Source organism: Furipterus horrens, unplaced genomic scaffold (genome assembly GCF_987537825.1).
Source record: "Furipterus horrens unplaced genomic scaffold, mFurHor1.1.pri manual_scaffold_1, whole genome shotgun sequence".
NCBI lineage: Eukaryota > Metazoa > Chordata > Mammalia > Chiroptera > Furipteridae > Furipterus > Furipterus horrens.
In genome coordinates this window covers 203,381,934-203,396,247 of record NW_028327171.1, presented here as the reverse complement: position 1 = coordinate 203,396,247, position 14,314 = coordinate 203,381,934, and positions in this window count along the sequence as shown.

The window sequence follows — 14,314 nt, the reverse complement described above, 5'->3', positions numbered from 1 at the left end:
TTTAACCATGACAAAATGACGAGATACCCTGCTCTTATGTGGGCTGTGTGAAAAGGATCCCAAAATGTGTGAACTGCAAGAGTCACCCCAAATTATCTGTCTCTCTGGGGAGGAATGCAGTGACTCAGAGTATAGGTGAGGAAATTGAGACTCGAAGAAATATAATCTTCATGAGATGCTCAGGAAGAGGAAGTGACTCACTCCACATAACACAGCATTAAAGGCCGCCTTGGCCAGCTGGGCCATCTGGCTTGATTCCCCTATGCTGACTCGGAAGACAACGTTCCTCAGAGCCCCAGGGCACTGTGCAACATGGCCCTCCCAGTGCCCCTTCCTCATGCTTCCTTTTGGGGAGAACATGTTCATGGGCCTATCTTCCCTGTCACTAGCAAGTCATTGGTAAATTTTCAATTTGTCTCCCTGACTACCGGCTCTCCTATCTTGGAGCCAGTGGAACACCCTGGTGACGAAAATCAGTGGAGACTTCTTGGAGCTGTCACCGAGACCTAGAAAGAACACTTTCTGCCACATCAGAAGGTTTCTGCGACCACATGGCTATAGGCCTCTTAGAATGTGTGCTGTGACCTTTGACATAGGGCAGTCTGGGCAGGCTGGAGTGCACAAAGTGAAACTGTCATCACATTCTGCATTTTATCACTCCAAATGATTGGAAAAAGAGAGTCAGGACACCAAGTCTTCCTATTCTTCCTCTTGTCCCTCCTTAAGAGACAAGAGTGAGAGTCTCAGAGCTGGGAGGGCTCTGGGAAGGGCTGTGCCAACTTCCTGCTAGCCCCTCATGGCCCCGGCACAGTGTCCGGCACAGTTGCGCCCCTTCCTGCAGGCAACACTGAGCCCGCTGTCCCCCTTCTCCTGGGCTCCATTCACCATCTGCTGTCCTCCTGCGCTTGATGTATCTCTCCTTCCAGGTGTGCACTCAAGACCTTGCGAAATAACTCTAGACACAGGGAAGTTGATACCCCATGCCAGCCAGGCAACTCCCTGGCTTTTCCAGGCACCTGTTCCATCACGTCTCCCATGCTCACTGTCCGGAAAGTCTTTGAGCTGCCCAAATGCCATGGGCTGAAGGGATTTCCTCTTTGTAACCACTCAGATGGGCTGCAGCATCCGGGGGCCAATGGAGAGTGGGAGAGAAACCCCAAAGCTGGCTATGGGTCTCGTGACCCGTGTCCGCTTGTCCTTCCTTAAGGATGCTTGCGTTTGTTCCCACTTACAGAATGCTTTCCCACCTACGGTGTCATTCAGCCTTTATTGCTGCAGAGAATGTTGAGCTGGAATTCCTAAAGAGGAGGGGACAACCCAGCGAAGGAACTGAGGTTCACAGAGGGTACGGGACCCAGACAAAGTCACAGAGTCAGTGAGTAGCAGGGTTGGGTCCTAGTCGCTTGACTCTCATCTGGTGACATTTGCTCTATAGACTCTTTTCTCACTTCCTTATACAGTCCTTCTATTTCTAAGGGTCTTTTTCCCCAGTTTTACACCTTCATGGCTGCCCTTGGTTTCCATCCATGTCCCAGCTTCTCCCCTTTTTAAGCCCAACATCCCTGAGTAATATTGACATACCAGTCCACCTCAGCCACAGTATAGACACACACTCCCCACACACATACCACATACCACACAACACACATACTGCACACCAATACACCACCACACTCAAACATGCACACTCTACACATAATCCTCACACCATGCACACCACACTCACACATGTATACCACACGCCATGTACTATACAATACACACTATGTACACACCACACTAAAAACCACATGCACTCACCACATGCACATATACCCCACTACACACTACCACACACATATGCTACACACACATCACACTCACACACAATCCCACACTATGCACATACACCACACATACCATACACACACACACAAACCACGAAGATGGAACACATGAGAGGTCAACAACATTTTGAGAAAGAGAGGGACAAAGAAAAAGACCCATAAGAAGAAAAACAAAGAGAACTGGAGAACAAAGAGCAAGGGGTGAGAGAAGTGGAAAGATGATGGGTGACAGTGCGGGAAGGGAGGAAGATCAGACCTTCGGAGTCAGAAGGCCGGGATACTGAATCTACCTTCGGCACTTACTGGCTGAGTCACTCGAGGAAGTCACTTAACCTCTTGAGCCTTATTTTTCTATCTGTAAAATGGACATTGCTCATGTAATTATTATTCATTAAATGCCACCTTCTAGGTGCCTGGGATAATCAGTGAACAGAATAGTTAAAAAAAAACCCTGCTTCTTGTGTGTGGATGGAGATGGAAAATAAATACAATAATTGTAAACAGAGGATTTAGCATGTTTGTAGATAAATGCTATAGGGTGTTAGTCTGGGTCTTCTGAGAGACAAACACCAAGTCAGGTCAAGATGCGAGGAGTTCCTTAGAGGAAATGCCTGTGTGAGGGAATGTAGGAAGGCTGCCAGACAAGGCTTGGAGGAGCCATCAGACCACCGTGTGAGTCTGACCCTTAGTGAGGAAGAGAGAGAAGGTTGGGTGGAGGCATCTTGGTTTGGCAAGGCCATCAGGGAGTCCTGAAGCCAAAGCTAGACATCAGGAGTCCTCGATTACTCAACCACTGGCTGGGAACAGCCTGCGGAAGGTGTGGTCTCAGCTCTAACGCAGTGATGGGTTTCAAATCTGAGCAGCTGAGATGTTGGCTAACCATGTTGCCTGGAGGGAGAAGTCTGCAGGGTGCATTCTCATAGCTGCTGCATATGAGAAAAGAGTATTTTAAAACACAGAGCATGGTAAGGAAGATGGGGAGTGCTGGTATGTGGACAGATTACAGTTTTCATAGAGTGGTCAGGGTAGGCCTCATGAAGAAGGTGATAGTTGAGCAAAGAGTTGGAGAAGGCGAGGGAGAGCCATTCAGATGTCATTGCCATCACGGTGTGGACATCACCATGCTGTCTGTCCTGCTTGGGAATGCACTTTGTCAATGGTATAGAATCAGCTGACAGAGAAGAAGCTAACAGTAGTCATTTATCCTGGAATCTTGGACTGACATGTCCCCAGGGAAGAGATGCCACCCTCTATCCAAGACTGTGTTGGACCCCTCTCTTGGGGAAGAGAAACCTGGAGGACACCACTCCTATTTGATTTGGGAAATCAAGGCATTCTGTTTTTAGGACAGGACACTCCCAGGAGTCCGGAACGCTCTAAAGGACCAAAACAAATATCTCCCAAGATCCCCAGAGAATGAAGTCTTATTTTCAGCTTAACAATGGGAAATAAAACAAAATCCCTTTTTCTCAGACAACTAGATGAATATGTTATTATCGCTGACAACTGGAGCTAACAATAGCTCTTGATAAGAGATCATTTTTGTCTCTGTAGCATCCTGGTGGACAGAGTGTCATTAGTAAAGTTTAAAGGCAAGAAGAAAGGGGCTGGAAGTCACCAAGTATCTATTCTGTGCCAGGCTCTGTGCCAGTGCAATCATTTATTTGATTTTCATGAAATCTACTTTACAAAAATAGAAAATTCAGGCCCACAGGAATCTACAATTGGGAAGAGGTGGGGATTCAAACCTAGGTTGTGTTTCTGAAGGCCACATGCTTTTCCTCTTGTTTCTTACTATGGTGCTTTACTAATGGCCCATCATATTTCACCATTTCTCATTATACCTCTAACACTGACTTGGACTTTAATTACTTGTTTTAGGGTCTGCCTCTCCTACTCCCTCATCTCTTGTCTACCTACTCTATGCCCCTAAGAGAAGTAGGTGGGCCATACTTGTGTCTGCTTGGCCCACAGCATGTATAAGGGGCCTTGCTGCAGGAGGCTCTCAAGCTGGGTAATGGATGGCCAAGCCACACTCAAACAGCTGTCTGTAGTTTCTAGATGAGAGGTTGGTCATATACTTTTGTATTCTTTGGAGCCAGAGTTCTTAAATAGGACCCCACTCCTATTTGATTTGGGAAAGCAAGTTCAATTTTTATTTCAATACATGTTAGAAAACAGTAAAGGCAATTTAAGTGCCAATTGGGAGTTATGGACTTTAACCCTGACTTGCTGTTGGATCTTGGAAAAGACAAGGACATATTTTAAAAGGAGAGGAGCTTGAAAAAAATTTAAAGCAGGAGCTACACTTTCCAGATGAGGAAACTGAGGGTCTGAGAGCTGAAATCACCCATGTGTTGCTGTGAGTTAGTGGCCAGTTCCATGTCCATTGCTTTTCCCCTGAATGTTCATTTACATGGATTTGATGGAAGTCAAGTCTTCACAATTTCAATTGTTTAAACTGTATGTAAAAAGTTAAATTTGGAGCCAAGCATATACTAAGCTTTGTTTTCAAGAGAAAACTTAAAATCAGTTTCCCCAAGCTTTTGGTTGATAACATAGTTCAGAATCTGATGGGAGGCCATTGAATCCATGGTGAAAATGTCTCAGTCCTGACAGCCAGTTTCTAAAGCATTGAGATAAGTTGTCATTAAGTGTTGCCAGCCTTTTCTTCTCCCGCCCATCACCTCTTCTCCTCTGCGGGGCTGCCCCAATTTACCTCTATCTTTCCTTCCTTCCCCCGCACGGTGACACTCTCTGAAGCACAGGCTGCCAGCCTGCCACTTACTCAAGTCATCTCCTTTCCCCAGAACCTCCCATCTCAGGTCCATATCAGGACCCCAATATTTCTAGAGCTTCATCTAATGCCCTGAATGGCACAGAGCTTGGATTAATATCTTAGTTTTTTATGTATATCTTTTTTTGGTGTTTTATGCTCTGGAATTGCTTTCTGAGATGTGATCTCCCCTTCCTTTGCTGTGCCTCAGTTTCCTCATCTCTAAAATGATATTTGGATTGACTGGTCACTAATAACCTGTTAATGAGCCAATAGCGTTAACACTGAAATCCTGTTTACTCCCCTTGCATCTCATTTTACCTCCTCTCCTCCCCAGACTCAGCTGTCACAAGCATGCAGAGCAATTTCCCATTTCCCAGGAAGTCCTCAAATAAAGTTTATTTTTCAATGGGGGTGGGAGGAGCTGCACTTACTATCTCTTTTTTCAAATAATGACAGAGGAAAAATAACTAAAAAAGAAAAAAAAATGGAAGGAAATCAAAACAAGAAAATCTACTCTTGCAGGAGGAGGTGAGAAGAAAGGTCAGCACCCATTACATTCTGAGGAACCTTCAGCTCCCTGCTTTGGGTTTTTATTTATTAGAGTTTTACCAAAAAATAAATAAGTAGATGAAGAAGAGAAGCTAGATGGTGCTGACAAGTGGGGCTTCGGTGGGAAATCACTCTTGCCCAACAAAGGCTCTGTCTAAAAATACCCTGCCAGGACCTCACCATTTCCATAAACAGATGGACACCATGGGCCTGGCGGAGGGGTGGAGGCAGTGGGAGGAAATTGTTTCTGACAGTGATAACAATCTGGCATCTCCTAGAGCCTCACATCCTGGTTAAATCCAGCCGGCTGCCCAGATCCCCCGCTTGTGCAAATGAGGCGGCAATAAATAAAGTTTTCCTGGCTCCCACCATGGCTGTCCCTTGCAGGGGGCCACAAAACATCTTTCCTGCCCACCGCCATCCCCATGGCATACACGAAGATGAGGCAGATGAGGTGTGGAAGCTGCTGGTGAGGTAGAGGAGATAAAGTGGAGCCACTGGGGAATCCATGGCCACCCCCAGTTCAAGCTGTGGCCCCCAGCAGGTGACATGGACTATATGCCTATACATGTGACTTTCAGGAAGTCTTGTTTATCTTCTTTGGATCTCACTTTCCATATCTGTAAAAAGGGAGAGGCACAATTTCAGAAGCAGTGTGTTCAGTTCTAAGTGATACACTTTAAGGAGGTAATAACCAAGTTGACAGAGGACCAGAGATATGGATGTTCAGTGGGGATCTATCAATATTTGAAAGATTCTCCTATGAGAGAAAGATATGACCTGCTGTTCATAGTACCAGAGGACAGAAAGAGAATTGGGAGGTGAAAGTAAAAATGTACATCATAGCCATGATGTTTTCATTGTCAGAGTTGCCTGGATTGAGTGGGGTCACCAGGAACATGGAATCTCCATGTATGTAGTCTCCAGGTATGTAAGCGTTAGATAGGAGAGTGGACCAGGTGACCTTGACCTCTAATATTCCTGAACTCTTATTATGTGAACTTGCTTTCCTCCTTCATAAAATTTGCCTTCAGGATGGTTGAGGGACTTTAAAGAAAGTTCGCATGATTAAGAGAGGAAAGAAAATCTGTCAGAGAAAGACAAATACCATGTGATTTCACTTACATGTGGAACCTAAGGAACAAAATAAATGAAACAGAAACATTCATAGAATCAGAGAACAGACTGACGATTGCCAGAGGGGAAGGAGGTTGGGGGACTGGGCGAAAAAGATGAAGGGATTGAGAAGTACAGATTGGTAGTTACAGAATAGTCCTGGGGATGTAAAGAACAGCATAAGAAATATAGTCAATAATATTGTAATAACTATGCATGGTGCCAGTTGGATAATGGAGATATCAGGGGGAACACTTTGTAAAGCACATGATTTTCTAACCATTATGCTATACACCTGAATGAAAATGGTAATTGAAAAAAAGAAAGGAAACATGTTGGTAGGAGGACATGGAAAACTGGTTTTAGGTAGGTGAAAATTGAAACCACATGACTTACAGAAGTGGTCACTTTGGTACAGATAAGGTGATGAAGGTGGTGGTTCACTGTTGGGGGTTCAAAGATGTCAGCTGCCTCTTTCCTGAAGCACTTCAAGCAAAAGATAGTAGAGTTGGGCTGGTGGTTACATATATGGGGTAAGACTTCCTGGGCTCAAACCCCACCTCATTCAGTAGCTATGCACCCCTAAACAAGTTACCTAATCTCTCTGAGCCCTCACTTAAAATCTAAAGTAGGAATAATAAATCTTTCCACTTCATAAAATTATTGTGAAGATTAAATGAGATAATGCATATAAAGTTGTGCTGGATAATCCCTGTTTGCCCCTCCAGATTCACTCTCTACCCTTCTCCACTCTGCTTTCTTCCCAGAGTTTATGGATCACATCAATGAGTTCTCATGTCCTCTGGTTTTTAATTGGCCTGGCAACTGAGGAGTCCCAGCAGAAGATCAGAAGGTGAAAGAGAAGTAAGCTGGGGCATTTATTCCCCCAATTTCCTCTCTGAGGGGCCATTGAGGGTCAACTCTGTCCCTAGACTAAAGATCACAGTTCCTGTTAGAGGGTCTTCTCCACACATTCTCTCCAGTATGTTATAACTGCTAACTAGTCTTAACTCTTCAAACCCAAGGGTAATACTGAGGTCCATTGAGGCGAGCCTTAGAGTACTTCACTATTCCTTATTTCTCTACACCCAGCTCATCACCACTTTTCCAATAGCCTTTTTATTAAACCCACTCCAAATGATCTCAATTGAATTGTGTTTTTTGTTTGCCATTGGGACCTGAACTAATACGCTGTGACTCACATATAATACACATTCAATTTATTTATCCCACAAATACAAGTCAAGTACCCAGTGTGACCCAGGGACTGCTCTACCTACTGGAGGTTTGATGGAAAAATGAAACAAAAATTTCTGTCTTCTCACGGAGCGTTCATTCTAGTGGTGACTGTACTGATATTTATAAAGCACTCACTATGTGGCAGGTACTGTTCAAAGAGTTTTATGTGCATTAACTTACAGCCTTTATTACAACTCTGTCAGTGAGAAACTATTCTTATCACTATGTGAGAGAGAGGAAAACCAAGGTTCAGAGAGATTAGATTTAGTTACTTCCCATGCTAGCAAATGCCAGAGCCAAGATTCAAAGAATAAAAGGCAAAATAATTTGAAGAGTAAATGTTAGTTAATAATTAGATAATAGCAATGACAGCTAACATTTATTCAATATTGACTCTGTGGTGATCACTCTACTTGGCCTATAAGGTTTATGCCATTGTTACAACTATTCCCACTTGTAGATAGAGACACTGAGAGAGAAGGTGATACAGATAGTGGTCAAAGGAACCTCTGGGTGCAAGTTGTGCCAAGGACCTGAAAAAGAAAAAAAAAACACTGCCATCTGTGCAACATGACATGATGGTAGTTAGTCACGATCAGAGAGGTTTACCAAGGGTTGTTGGGATTTTATGTCTCTTACTATAAGCTTCTCTGACCATGCTGGCTCTCAGAGCTCATCTGACTTTGCATTCAACCCTTCTTTTAACTGCTCATTTAAACTATGATAAGACAAGGATGTAAGCTATCTCTTAAGGCATTTAATTGATGATTAATATTAGCTTCATATCCCACATCTGCCACCTACTTACAAGTTGAGTGACTTTGGGAAACCTAATTTTTTTGAGCTTCAGTTTTATTACATACAAGATACAGTTACCAACAGTACCTTTCTAACATGATTTTCATAAAGAACAATAAAAAAACATACATAGAGTGCCTAACAGTCATATCAGGTCATAGTTACTTACAAAATATCAGACCTTGTGTTTGTCAGGCTCCCAGAAGGAAAAATATGGTGTCTTAGGTTTCCCCCCTCCCAGAAGTGGACCATGAGACCAGGTTTTGAGAGTAAATAGTTTATTTGGGAGGTGGCCCCAGGGAGCCCTAGTTGGGCGGTGGAGAGGTGAGACAGGGGAAGGAAGCTAATATAGGGGGTGTTGATGAGCAGGTTATCATCATAGGCTGGTGGGGCTTGCATCTACTGGGGGTCTCTGGGGCATGGTGTAGAACACATTTTAGAGCTGTTCTGAAGGTCTAGGAAGTCAGTTGAGTTACTTACCCACTGACTGCCATTCATCATTTGTTCAGGACTGCTCTTGGGGGTATAGGCCACTCATGACCCATGTCAGAGAGAGCACACAGGTACTTTCTGCAAGAAGATGCCAGTGGGAAAGGAACCTACCTATGTGAGCAGAGGACCAGCAGCATCTGCTATAGGTGCCGTACTCCAAAAGGATGACCCAAGAAACTTTAATAAAGAGTCTGCTTATACTACCATTGATAGCTTAAGGAAACCAGGGTATGATGCTGAAGCACTAAGGAGAAAACTTAAGAAGAGGCTAGTCCAAAAAGTGCCTGGGGACTCAGTGAGGAGGTAGCTTTGGGAGAAGGCAGCTTTAAGGAAAGTCCTCCAAAGCACAACTCTGTCCTCAGGTGGTTTATGCGTTCATTCCAGAGACATCATTTTCTAGGGCACAGAGCAAAACACAGGTAGAGATTAGAATTGAGGGAGCAAGTAAAGAAGAACCAACACTGGTCCCTTTTTCTCTTTCTCCTTTGGTTTCGCTAATTATGTCTTTACTCTTATCTCCACAAAGATGTAAGTCTGGGGAGGATACAATTGCATCTCATTTGTGATCTTCTTATTTCTCGCACACTGCCTTGTGCATATTGGAAACCTAAATATTGGTTGGTTGGAGGTAATGGGAGCTGAGAGCTTCTGAAACAAGTGGGTGACTTCTGGGGTAGAGCGTGGTCTTTGATGCCTGAGTAAGCAGTGGGGTTTGAAGTGGTCCTGTCTGGGCTCAGTGAGGTCACCCAAAGAGTCACAAACATCATGTGATGATTTTCTATGGGACTTCCTGCATCTGCATCAGAGTCAAGAGGACTGCTTTCTCCTTGCGCTATAGTTGGAGAGGCGATGGGGTTCCTGGGGGACTCCCCTTAATGAGAGCCAGGACTTCCCTCCCCCATGTCATTATACTGCTGCACATTCCAGCCATGGCTCCACTTCTCCTGTGTTTAATTTCAGTCCACTTACTCCAGCTCTTATTATCATGTGGATTATTATTTATGGAGTGCTGACAGAGGGCTTGGCAACAAGGCAGATAAAGAGATGCGATACGTGCCTTCCAGCTGTTGCGACTACAGCCACCTCCTTCCTTTGTTCTGGAAGATTCTGAAAGACTTCTCCTTGCTCTGGTAGGTCTTGGATGAGAGTGAAGGCAATAGGAGAGTGTGTAGCACTTATAATAGAGTCAATTTGGGAGGTGTAAAAATACAGATCCTGGGGCGCCACTCCAGATCTCCCAAATCAGAGTCTGAGTGTACTTTGAGTTCTGATGTTTAGCACATTTCTCCAGTAGATTCTTGGTTCCCAGGGGAAAGTCTGCTCTAGGAAACCCATTGAGTGGAAAGGAAAGATGAGAAAACAGGCAGGGTATTAACATGGTATCTGCTTTCCAGCACCTGGCAGGCAAGTCACAGAGAGAAGCTAGCAAGAAAGGTTTTGTGATGAAATATTGCCTATCTTTGTTTTAAAACACGGGTAATAGAATATAATATGAGTTAGAAAGCTGTGCTTGATATTGCTTGGTTTTAGACTCCAAACCATTTAAAAGAAAGGGGTGTATGTGAGAGGAGTCTTGGTAATAAAAACTTATAAGTAACTTTTATAAAGCTGATAATAATAACCATAGTTTATTGGGTGGCTATTTGCTTGACATTTTTCTAAGTGTCTTCCAAGCACAGAGCTCATTTAATGCTCACGGCAACCCCTGGAAGTCTACACTAACAGTATCCCACTTTGCAGATGAGAAAACTGAGTCATAGAGAGGCTGAGTAAATTGAAAGCTGGCAAGTGGAGCCAGGATTCAATGCAGGCATTTTGCCCACCTGAACTTACACTATGCTGACCTCTTATGTGATAAAATCAGGCTATGTTTGGTAAACTGTTTTACACTGTTATATGCACTATTCATTGAAGAAATTCAGTTGCCTTCTGTGTTTTAGGCACCCCTATAGTTATTAGAAATATATAGGACCTTGTAATATGGAGTCAAAAGATACCTAACTCAATTGTATTTATTTCTTTATGTTTAAATGCAGATTTGGGGATCTAATTGAAGATGCTCAACTTGCTTAGGTGAGTAGGGGAGGTGTCATCTCAGAGATGACATTGAATCTGATTCTGTGTGCAGAGAAGAGGGAGAAGTGAATTCCAGGGAAAGGAAACTACATATGTAGAAACTGAACAGGGAAAAAATGGGATTCTCCATGAACTGTGGTTGTCTAGTGGGTTGTAACCCAGGGGCTGTGGTGTTCACGGAGTGTGTGTGTAACACAGGAACTGTGAGGTTGAGGGGGTCAAGAGGTGAAGTTGATGCGGTGGGCTTGGAGGCAAACTATGTCTACCTTGAGAGCCAATGAGGGTAGTTGAACTTATTCTGTCGATACTGGGAAGCTACAAGACGGACAGCATAGTTCTAAGAGGGTTGTTGGCAATGGGAAAGAGTTGAGATTAGAGGAAGAAGAGGGCCCAGAAAACCAGCCTTAGGCTGCAAAAGAAAAACCCAGGTGAGACTAATGAGCACCTGAACTCATTACAGTGGAACTGAGGATGGAGAAGAAATGAAACGGGGAGATAGTTACAAAGAGGGACCCATAGTTCTTGGAGAGCAATTTGATACTGGAGACTGATGGAGAGAAAAATACTGGCTGACTCTTGGGTTTTAGGCTTAGAAGATGGAAAAGATGGTAATACTGACATTAAGGTAGAGAACATAGGAGTGAGGGTAGTTTTAGGGGAAGAATAAAGGAGTTGGATCTGTAGCATGATGCCTTCAAAGGGCCAAGAAATTTGAGGAGGGAGCACAGGAGGGAAATCAGGGGTGGCGATAAAGAAACAAAATGTACTTTTGCGTATGGAAAATATGTTGCTAACTGAAGGTTCTACTTGAAATTTTTTGTGGACCCCCTCCCCACTAACAAACTGGAGATTGTTGATTTGTTTATTTGTTTATTTATTTATTTGTTTGTTTATTTATTTATTTATTTATTTATTTATTTATTTATTTATTTAATTTAAAGAACACATTTGTATGCCACTAGCTGAAAGAGGACATATATACCAGGTAAAAACATCACTCATGTCAGATTTTAAACATGCAACGTAAGTTTTTTTTGAAATTGAACTCAACCACCATTTCTGCTGATGCTTTAAACTTCTAACCCTGCTCCTCAAAGTCAATTAGTTACTCCTAGCTTAAAATTTCATCCATTACAGGTTAATCTTTTTGAAGCACAACTCGTTTTTCCATTTTGAGGGTCTTCTCTTGTCCTTTTCTTTGCTGGTAGTATTTGAGCAGGGACGAGTTCCATAGTATCCTGGTGGTCCTGGGATCACTAGGAAAGTTACTCACTCATCTCCTAGTGTGGGAAGATGTATTTTGAAGTGTTAATTTGTGCTTTAATCTGTGGTTCTCCCTCTAGTTTCGGAAAAGAAGTGATTTGTGAGAAGTAGAGTTAATACCTTCATTCACAGACTGTAGAGACAGACTGCTTAGGTTCAACTTCCAGTTCTGCCACTGCCCGGCTGTGTGATTTCAGACATGTTTCTTAGCCTCTTTGTGCCTCACTTTCCTGGTCTGTAAAGTGAAGTAACAATAGGACCTACCACATAACGTTTCTGTAAGAATTAAGTGAGCTAACATATGTAAAATACTTAGAACAGCACTTTGCACTTAAAAAAAGGCCATATGTGTTATGTACTTTTTTAAACATATTTTGAATCTCAGGCTCTTTATTAAAATATGTGAAATCAATTATATTTTTTATGAAAAGCAGAAAGAACTTTTACTTCTTCCACATTTGTATTTGTATCCAAACTCACATAATTGTGCCTACCATGTAACTTCCCTTTTTCAGACAATGTCTTTACAGTAGAAAATGTAACTACACTCCACCCGTTATATATTTTATTAAGTCCTTTTCTTGCAGGATGGAATGTGGAAACGACATTGAAATTGAAGGCACTCTCTGTCTTTTGCAAATGCTTAAAGCCAGCAGGAAATGTTCTCTGTGTCCTAGAGTGAGAGGGAAACAAGAGGGAAGTGAATGTCTTAGAAGGTGGCAAGGCAGATTATAGACATTCCCAGGGTTGGTTGGGGGTGTCCTGGAGGTGCCCTGGAGAGGCAACTGGTCTGGGAAGGAATCGTGGTGTGGGGGCTAGGGAGGCTGGACTCAGGGCACCAGATCCGAAGGGACGTTTCTCCTTGGCATGAAGGACATCACAGCAAGACCCAGGTGGATCCGTCACCATGATTAGAGGGGCTTCTGAGAAACCTCTTATGAGAACAGAATCTCAGTTAGGGACTTGGAATACAGTACAAATGAATCGAAAGAAAATGAACACTGAGACCCCATGCATGTGCAGTTAGTGGGCTCTTTGAACTCCACAGCCAATTTCAGGTAGGGGCATAAAACAGAGGAACACACAAATGTGGCCTGTGTGACTCCTTTTGTTTGTAATGAAAGAGAAATGCTCTTTTCCCTTCCCTCTTTCACCTCCCCTAGCAGAACTAAGAGCAGAGAGTCCCTGGCCACTGAGTGTAACCTGGGCCTCCCCAGAGCAGCATCAGGCAGGAAGATTTAGCCATATTCCCTGCCCCCTCACTTCCCTCAGACCCCTCCCTGAGACCCACTGCCCTTCTGTGCTTCACTTCCTGAACTCATCTTAAATGCTCCCCTGTGCAGCTGTTCCACAGCTGGTGGCCCTCCAGTCACCTCCCACCCCCCATCACTTCCCCGTTGAAGGGGGCTTGGGGAGAGCCGGAAGGCGCTACATCAGTGTATGACACTTCCTCCCCCTGTCCCCTCAGCTGTGCAGCTCAGCTGTGTGTCCTCTGGCACCTACAAAATCAAACACCTGCCTTCCAGATGTTTGCACCTACAGGCCAGCGAAGCTGACTGCAGCAAGCCCCTTAGAACAGAGACAGGTATTTAGCTGATGGCAACATTTAATGGAATTCTTGGCCTGAAAAAGACTCGGAGGGGTCATCTTTTCCATTTCTCTGCCTTTGGAAGGATTAAGCTAAATAACTGAGCCCCTCACGCTCTAACGACATTTAATAGAAGAGTCCACAGCTTCCCTCGGGCTCCTTGTCAGGGGTATTTCTTTATGACTGGCCACATTTCTTTCTAATTTCCAGGGAGAGAGGCTTGTACCAGGCAGAGCTCTTACATAACAATCATTCTTCCTTTCTCCCCCAAGGGAGGAAGGGTGGTGGTGTGGGATGAACACTGTCTTTGGGGTCACACATGCCTGCGTTCAAGTCTAGGCTTGGCCACGTACTAGCTAGGGCCAGCCTTAACCCCCCAAGTTTTAATTCTGTCCTCTTTAAAATTTGGATAGCAACACCTGTCCAGATGAGTCTTGAGAATTAAGTGGATAACGTGTGCACATACCCAGCACTGTCAGAGGCTCAGAATAAGCCCCCAGCAAGTCACACATAACTCTTATTGTTATTATTATGGATAGCCTGTTTCTTAATTCAGGCAACAAAGTAGATGTCCAGGATTAATTACCA